The 9,401-nt window shown below is 48.3% G+C and overlaps 1 long non-coding RNA gene across 2 annotated transcripts in view; it reads left to right on the forward strand.

Moving 5' to 3' along the window:
* Nucleotides 1-4,313, forward strand: part of LOC311520259 — a 54,332-nt gene extending 50,019 nt beyond the window's left edge. For both annotated transcript variants that reach the window (XR_014711534.1, XR_014711535.1), the window contains exon 5: nucleotides 3,756-4,313. This is a non-coding gene — a long non-coding RNA (uncharacterized lncRNA). The remainder of the gene's footprint in view (nucleotides 1-3,755) is intronic.
* Nucleotides 4,314-9,401: the final 5,088 nt, after the last annotated feature.

Here is a 9,401-nt window from a genome sequence, read left to right on the forward strand (position 1 = left end):
CCAAGAGTCCTGGCTCTGTCTGTCTTAAAAAGACAGTCCTCATGACACCATAGCATAAACTACTTTAAACCTGCACTTTTGCTGGGGCCAAAGGTCTCTTGGGTGATTTCACTGGTGATCAGTCTGACATAATTGTATTCTATTGCCTGGGTAGCTAGAGCGATACTAAAGCAGCATATAATTAAATACAAGTCACTAACCTAAAGGGTGAAGGTGGGTGAGATATGTTTTATTGGACCAACTTCTGTTGGTGAGACAGCCTAGCTTTCGAGTCACACAGAGCTCTTCTTCAGGTCTGGGCTGTCCTAAAGGGAGTGTCACAGTTCTCCTCTCCCACCTCCACACCATTCTCTTTTTTTCCTTATTGTTCTCTCTCCTCTTTAAAGCTTCCCTTTCTCCATTCTCTTCCACTTCCCCCTTTGAGACGTTCCATATAGCAACACCTTTCTTCGTCTCCTCTCACTGAGGTTCATCCCTCTTCTAATTACTCAGACTCCAAGGAGGGTGCCAACAGCAGGTTGTGAAGACCCCATTCCTCTTCCCCCATGCATCCTAGGACTAGGATGCCTGAGCCAGCATTGATAGTGAGTGAGTCCTTGTGGCTGGAGATCAGCTCAACAGAGGAGCTAGCGCAATGCAGATGGCCCATTTGAGTCTGCAAGCGAGCTCTTCTCAAGAGGCAGCAGGGGAAGCGTAAGCAGCTCCTACACCCACAGATCAGCCAGAAGTCCCAACAAAATGTAGGTGATCTACTACCACAGAATGTGTGGGTGCCAAAGGCTTGGACTGGGCAGCATGGTTTTTAGTGAAAAAAACCCACAGTGTAACATCCAACCCTAGCAAGCACTAGGTTTATATTTTGCAGATTTTGTTCTGAAACAAGACAAGGGCTAGAATTTTTTTAATTAGATTAGCACGGACACTTTTGAGAGCGGAACAGGCTTCCTTCAGTAACAACATACATAAGAGTCTGACTCAAAGGAACACATACTGTTCATATAATTACACAATGCTTAGTGATGTGTCTATATCCTTGAGTAGTAGAGTTTACAAAAGCCATTTTTCTTCTCTCCAAAATTTCTGAAAAAATAAACAGGCAAAAGGTTCATTTCCCACACTTCCAAACTCAAACTGTGTCAAAATAAATAAATTTAATTATTCAGAGCCTTAAAACTGCATCCCTGATAAGTAAAGCTGGTCAAGTATTTTTCAACAAAATGTGTGTGGTCAGTTGTTTTTTTGTTGTTGGGGTTTTTTTGTCTTTGGGAGTCAATTTCAACAAAATGGTTTCTCAGATCCAGGATGGACCTGCTGATCAAAAACCACAGGGAGCCCTACCTCACAATAGCCAAAAGGCCCTCTGGTCAGGGCACTCCATTGCAATGTGGGGAAATCAAGGTTCAAGTCCCTACTCTGCCCAATTTGGTAGCAGGGATTTGAATCTGGGTCTCCCATCTCCCACTTGAGTTCCCTAACCACTTGGCTATAGAGTGAGGTCTGGTTTTGTATCCCAAGTGTGAGTTTAGAACAGCTCCAACCAGAGAATTTGAGTAAGCTGGAAATTGACTCTATAGTCTACTGGTTAGAGCTCTCAGCTGGGATAGGAGAAGACCCCAGTTCAAGTCAGGAAGAGATGGGAATTGAAGCTGGATTTCGCAAATCCAAGATCAGCACCAATGCTATAGGCTAATCTAGAGTCAGACTCTCTCTTGCTCTGGTTTTTGCGAAAGACTGCAAAAGGTCTCACTTTTGTCCCATTGTGGAACAGGAAAGTTTTTCAAAATCTCAAATTTTTGCAAGCTGAAAAACTGTTTCCTGCCCAACTCTACAGTCTATGTACCTGGAAAACGCTCCAAAGTTATTATTAGCAGGATGGAAAAAACCAGACTGTGGGGCTGGTTTAAAAGTACTTAGCTTTTCAGGGAGTTGTTAGATTCCATCTTTCCCCTGATCCGCCACCTCCAAAAGCAAATGATGTATGACAGTCAAGGGTTGGATTTTTGAAGGGAGTGCATAGGTGATCAGATGCCATAATAAAGAGACCTATAAGATCCTGAATTATACATAGCATACTTGTATTCTGAAGGGAAGCAGAGGACCGTAAGGGTTTGAAAAGGAAAGGAAGTCATATAATCTGCATGGGAGCTAGCAAAATTAGGAGGGGGTTAGGTACAGTTAGGCAGAATGAGGGGTTAGAGATGAGCAGCTGAAGAACCTCAGTATTAGCCCTGGTCTACACTAGGACTTTAGGTCGAATTTAGCAGCATTAAATCGATGTAAACCTGCACCCGTCCACACGATGAAGCCCTTTATTTCGACTTAAAGGGCTCTTAAAATCGATTTCCTTACTCCACCCCTGACAAGTGGATTAGCGCTTAAATCGGCCTTGCCGGCTCGAATTTGGGGTACTGTGGACACAATTTGACAGTATTGGCCTCCGGGAGCTATCCCAGAGTGCTCCATTGTGACCGCTCTGGACAGCACTCTCAACTCAGATGCACTGGCCAGGTAGACAGGAAAAGAACCGCGAACTTTTGAATCTCATTTCCTGTTTGGCCAGCGTGACAAGCTGCAGGTGACCATGCAGAGCTCATCACCAGAGGTGACCATGATGGAGTCCCAGAATCGCAAAAGATCTCCAGCATGGACCGAATGGGAGGTATGGGATCTGATCACTGTATGGGGAGAGGAATCCGTGCTATCAGAACTCCATTCCAGTTTTCGAAATGCCAAAACCTTCGTCAAAATCTCCCAGGGCACGAAGGACAGAGGCCATAACAGGGACCCGAAGCAGTGCCGCGTGAAACTGAAGGAGTGAGGCAAGCCTACCAGAAAACCAGAGAGGCGAACGGCCGCTCTGGGTCAGAGCCCCAAACATGCCGCTTCTATGATGAGCTGCATGCCATTTTAGGGGGTTCAGCCACCACTACGTCAGCCGTGTTGTTTGACTCCTTCAACGGAGATGGAGGCAACACAGAAGCAGGTTTTGGGGACGAAGAAGATGGTGATGATGATGAGGTTGTAGATAGCTCACAGCAAGCAAGCGGAGAAACCGGTTTTCCTGACAGCCAGGAACTGTTTCTCACCCTGGACCTGGAGCCAGTACCCCCCGAACCCACCCAAGGCTGCCTCCTGGACCCAGCAGGCGGAGAAGGGACCTCTGGTGAGGGTACCTTTTAAAATACTATACATGGTTTAAAAGCAAGCATGTGAAAGGATTACTTTGCCCTGGCATTCGCGGCTCTCCTGGATGTACTCCCAAAGCCTTTGCAAAAGATTTCTGGGGAGGGCAGCCTTATTGCATCCTTCATGGCAGAACACTTTACCACTCCAGGCCAGTAACACGTACTCGGGAATCATTGTAGAACAAAGCATTGCAGTGTATGTTTGCTGGCGTTCAAACAACATCCGTTCTTTATCTCTCTGTGTTATCCTCAGGAGAGTGAGATATAATTCATGGTCACCTGGTTGAAACAGAGTGCTTTTCTTCAGGGGACACTCAGAGGAGCCCATTCCTGCTGGGCTGTTTGCCTGTGGCTAAACAGAAATGTTCCCCGCTGTTAGCCACAGGGAGGGGGGAAGGTTGAGGGGGTAGCCACGCGATGGTGGGGGGGGGGCAAAATGCGACCTTGTAATGAAAGCACATGTGCTATGTATGTAATGTTAACAGCAAGGTTTATCCTGAAAGAGCGTAGCCACTGTTTTATAAAATGTGTCTTTTTAAATACCGCTGTCCCTTTTTTTTTCTCCACCAGCTGCATGTGTTTCAATGATCACAGGATCTTCTCCTTCCCAGAGGCTAGTGAAGCTTAGAAAGAAAAAAAAACGCACTTGAGATTAAATGTTCTCCAAGCTCATGCTGTCCTCCCACACTGACAGAGCACAGACGAATGCGTGGAGGCAAATAATGTCAGAGTGCAGGAAAGCACAAAATGACCAGGAGGAGATGTGGCAGGCTGAAGAGAGTAAGTGGCGGGCTGAAGACAGGTCTGAAACTCAAATGTGGCGGCAGTGTGATGAGATGAGGCAGGATTCAATGCTGAGGCTGGTGGAGGACCAAACCAGTATGCTCCAGTGTATGGTTGAGCTGAAGCAAAGGCAGCTGGAGCACAAACTGCCGCTACAGCCCCTGTGTAACCAACCGCCCTCCTCCCCAAGTTCCATAGCCTCCACACCCAGATGCCCAAGAACGTGGTGGGGGGCCACCAGCCAACCAGCCACTCCGCCACAGAGGATTGCCCAAAAAAAAGAAGGCTGGCATTCAATAAATTTTAAAGTTGTAAACTTTTAAAGTGCTGTGTGGCATTTTCCTTCCCTCCTCCACCACCCCTCCTGGGCTACCTTGGTAGTCATCCCCCTATTTGTGTGATGAATGAATAAAGAATGCTTGAATGTGAAGCAACAATGACTTTATTGCCTCTGCAAGCGGTGATTGAAGGGAGGAGGGGAGGGTGGTTAGCTTACAGGGAAGTAGAGTGAACCAAGGGGCGGGGGGTTTCATCAAGGAGAAACAAAGAGAACTTTCACACCGTAGCCTGGCCAGTCATGAAACTGGTTTTCAAAGCTTCTCTGATGCGTACCACGCCCTCCTGTGCTCTTCTAACCGCCCTGGTGTCTGGCTGTGCGTAACCAGCAGCCAGGCGATTTGCCTCAACCTCCCACCCCGCCATAAACGTCTCCCCCTTACTCTCACAGATATTGTGGAGCACACAGCAAGCAGTAATAACAGTGGGAATATTGGTTTCGCTGAGGTCTAAGCGAGTCAGTAAACTGCGCCAGCGCGCCTTTAAACGTCCAAATGCACATTCTACCACCATTCTGCACTTGCTCAGCCTGTAGTTGAACAACTCCTGACTACTGTCCAGGCTGCCTGTGTACGGCTTCATGAGCCATGGCATTAAGGGGTAGGCTGGGTCCCTAAGGATACATACAGGCATTTCAACATCCCCAACAGTTATTTTCTGGTCTGGGAATAAAGTCCCTTCCTGCAGCTTTTGAAACAGACCAGAGTTCCTGAAGATGCGAGCGTCATGTGCCTTTCCCGGCCATCCCACGTTGATGTTGGTGAAACGTCCCTTGTGATCCACCAGAGCTTGCAGCACTATTGAAAAGTACCCCTTGCGGTTTATGTACTCGGCGGCTTGGTGCTCCGGTGCCAAGATAGGGATATGGGTTCCGTCTATGGCCCCACCACAGTTAGGGAATCCCATTGCAGCAAAGCCATCCACTATGACCTGCACATTTCCCAGGGTCACTACCCTTGATATCAGCAGATCTTTGATTGCGTGGGCTACTTGCATCACAGCAGCCCCAACCGTAGATTTGCCCACTCCAAATTGATTCCCAACTGACCGGTAGCTGTCTGGCGTTGCAAGCTTCCACAGGGCTATCGCCACTCGCTTCTCAGCTGTGAGAACTGCTCTCATCTTGGTATTCATGCGCCTCAGGGCAGGGGAAAGCAAGTCACAAAGTTCCATGAAAGTGCCCTTACGCATGCAAAAGTTTCGCAGCCACTGGGAATTGTCCCAGACCTGCAATACTATGCATTCCCACCAGTCTGTGCTTGTTTCCCGAGCCCAGAATTGGAGTTCCACAGCATGAACCTGCCCCATTAGCACCATGATGCATGCATTGGCAGGGCCCATGCTTTCAGAGAAATCTGTGTCCATTCCTGATCACTCACGTAACCGTGCTGACATCGCCTCCTCGCCCGGTATCGCTTTGCCAGGTTCTGGTGCTGCATATACTGCTGGATAATGTGTGTGGTGTTTAATGTGCTCCTAATTGCCAAAGTGAGCTGAGCGGCCTCCATGCTTGCCTTGGTATGGCGTCTGCACAGAAAAAAGGCGTGGAACGATTGTCTGCCGTTGCTCTGATGGAGGGAGGGGCGACTGATGACACGGCTTACAGGGTTGGCTTCAGGGAGCTAAAATCAACAAAGGGGGTGGCTTTACATCAAGGAGTATTTCAGGAAGGACTTCACGGAGGGTTCCAATAAGAAATGGTGCACCTAAGTTATTGTTCTTATTGGAACAAGGAGGTTAGCCTGGCCTCTGATTGATACGTGGCTAGATTTACCTCGCTGCACCTTCTCTGTGAGTGACTGCAGTGTGACCTAGAGGAATGAGTCCCCTAGACAGGGGAGGAGGCAAATGAGTACAAAACAAATCTGGTCTATTTCTTGTTTTGATCCACTCCATCTATCTTTTACATCTTTGGCTGGCAGCAGACGGTGCAGAAGGACTGCATGCCATCCACATCTCATGGCTGCTCAGCAGAAGATGGTACAATAGGACTGCTTGCCATCCTCATCTCTTGCCTGCCCGGCAGCAGATGATGCAATAGGACTGCTAGCAATCCGTATCACCTGCCTGCTCACCATAAGACAGTTCAATAGGACTGACTGCAGGACTAAAGAGAATGACCTGGTCAAGTCACTCCAAATTTAGTCCCTGCGCCCATGTCTGCCCAGGCGCTCTCAGCCGACGTGGCCAGGAGCACCTCGGACATGACGAGGACGGCTACCAGTTGTACTGTACCGTCTGCTGCCAGAAGGCAATGGGTTGCTGCTACTGTGTAGCAATGCCGTACCGCGTCTGCCAGCACCCAGGAGACATACGGTGATGGTTACCTGAGCAGGCTCCATGCTTGCCGTGGTATGGCGTCTGCACAGGTAACTCAGGAAAAAAGGCGCGAAACGATTGTCTGCCCTTGCTTTCACGGGGGGAGGGAGGGAACGGGGGCCTGACGATATGTACCCAGAACCACGTGCGACAATGTTTTAGCCCCATCAGACATTGGGATCTCAACCCAGAATTCCAATGGGCAGCGGAGTCTGCGGGAACTGTGGAATAGCTATCCACAGTGCAACGCTCCGGAAGTCGACTCTAGCCTCGGTACTGTGGAAGCACTCCGCCGAGTTAATGCACTTAGAGCATTTTCTGTGGGGACATACACACTCAAGTATATAAAACCGATTTCTAAAAAAACAACTTCTATAAATTCAACCTTATTCCGTAGTGTAGACATACCCTTAGTGATAGAATAAGAGGAAGGAAAATATGGTAGATCTTGTCTAATTTTTGGAAGAAGCTGGAAAGATCAAGTGCAGGGAGAAGAACATAAGAAAGGAGGGGGCAGCTTTTATAATAAAAGGTTACCATTAAGCAACTGGGATTCTGGACGTGATTGTTGCTGAAATGGTTTTGTCTGACCAATAAGAAGGTATTAAAACTGAAGTAGGAAAGAACGCATCTGTAGTAGAGGAAGACTGCATGAACGAGGGAATTTCCTTCAGTGGCACAGAATGGAACAAATCAGATGTTGGAGGTAAAAGAGACAGACTTTAAAATGGGAGGGAGAGGCAAAGGAATTTAGGAGAAAGCAGAATAGAGGGATTTAGCAACTGAGTCAACCGTGGAGCAAGAAGAAAGTGGGAACAGAACAGCAGTTGTGAAATCACAGAAGGGCTACATGGCAGAGGGATGATAGTTGAAGAGATAAGATGGTACCCAGAGTAGAAATGCCACTAGTGTGACTGGAGAACAAGCAGTTTTACTCTTGAGGGCATTCTGCACCAAAAAGTTAAAATTCTGTGCATATATTAAAATTCCAAAAAAATCTGCAAGTTTTATTTGTCAATAAATAAATGCAAAGGCTCCAGCATGGCAGTGCGGAGCACAGGCCACCTGGCTGTACGAAGGTGGGGAGATCACCCTGCAGCAGTGATGAGCTGCCAAAATCTTAACAACTGGTTCCCTCCTCACCCCATGAGGGGGTCATTGCCCACCCCTGCCCCCCGGGACTCCTGCCCCATCCAACCCCCCTGCATTCCCTGAGGCCCCCCCTCCCCATCCACCCCACTTCCCTGGCCGCCCCCAGAACCGGGCAGGAGGGTCTCGTGGGCCACCATAGTGGGTGCCCACCCCACCCCTAAGAGCCAGAAGGACATGCTGGGGGGGCAAGGTGGGGAGTCCCGGCGGTGCTTACCTGGGGCAGCTCCCAGGAAGCATCCTGCAGGTGCCTCCTGGCTCCTAGGGGCGGGGGAGCATAGCTGGGGGGGGGGGAGTAGCCATTCCCTCCACTGATCACATCAAAAGTGGCGCCTTCGGCACCGACTCCGTGGGGGCTCTGGGGCTGGAGCACCCACCAGCAGCTCCCTGCCCCACGCCCGGCCCACCTCACCTCCGCTCCTGAACACGCCGCTCCACTCTGCTTCTCCCCCCCCCCCCCCCGCATGGAACAACTGGTTCTAAAAAGGCTTCTAAATTTAACAACCAGTTCTAGCAAACCGGTGGGAACCGGCTCCAGCTCACCACTGCCCTGCAGCCTCCCCACCCCCACCCTGGGACATGGACTCAGGGGTGAGGCTGCACCTGCAGTGGCACAGAATTCCCCCAGGAGTACAAGCAAGTCCTAGAGTCCTAGAGAAGATACGATCAAATGACTGGCCACACACCACCCATCAAAATGAAAGATATGATAGCAACAACTGGGCTGATTGGAGTCCTGTCTGCTGAAGGTGATGGGCTCCAACAATCAGATTCAGTACAAAGATTAAGAGGTACAGGCAGTCCTCGACTTGATGTTTGAGTTATGATGAAGGGCACTTATGCTGTTTATAAATTGACACACTGTTTCAACTTTACAATGTTGGTTTTGACTTTACGACGCTCAATCTACATTCATACGTGCTCAGTTCCAACTTACAATGTTTCAACTTAAGATGCGATTTTCAGGAACCAATTGTATCGTAAGTCCGAGGACTGCCTGCAAAGAAATATCAGCAGGAAAGACTAAAGGCTCTAAATCAGTGTTTCTCAACCAGTGGGTTGTGACCCCCAGGAGGGTCAGAAAAGATGATCAAGGCGGCTGTGAGGTGTTGAAAAATGTATTACAAATTTTAAACAAAGAAAATTTTGCTCCCCAATTGCTGTGCACTCTAACCTTTCGAGGCCATGTATTCTGTCAATGTCTCGAAACAAACACACACACACAAATTATACAGTACTTTTGTACTTCCACTTCCATGGTAAATGTAAGGGAGTCAGGAAAATGTTTTACTTTAGTTAAGGAGTTGCCAACCTAAATAGACTGAGAAATACTTCTAAACTGACACATCATTTGTATTATGCATACTAGAGATTTAGGGACCAGTCATGTACCAAATGAAGCCGGCAGCAAAGCTCCGATTGATTTCAGTGGGTGTAGGTACATGTATGTGCTGAATAGATTGGGTTAGGAAGACTGGAGAAGATGAACGGAAGTAATAATTGAATATTTCTAAAGAGCATATTGTAGTGCAGGACTTAGGACCTCTTACAGAGATTTAGAAAAACGAACTGTGGCAAAGCAGAAAGCAATGCTTCAAACCCCACACACTACAGCCACTTAAAAAGAAG

Source organism: Lepidochelys olivacea (genome assembly GCF_965140295.1).
Source record: "Lepidochelys olivacea isolate rLepOli2 genome assembly, chromosome: 4".
NCBI lineage: Eukaryota > Metazoa > Chordata > Testudines > Cheloniidae > Lepidochelys > Lepidochelys olivacea.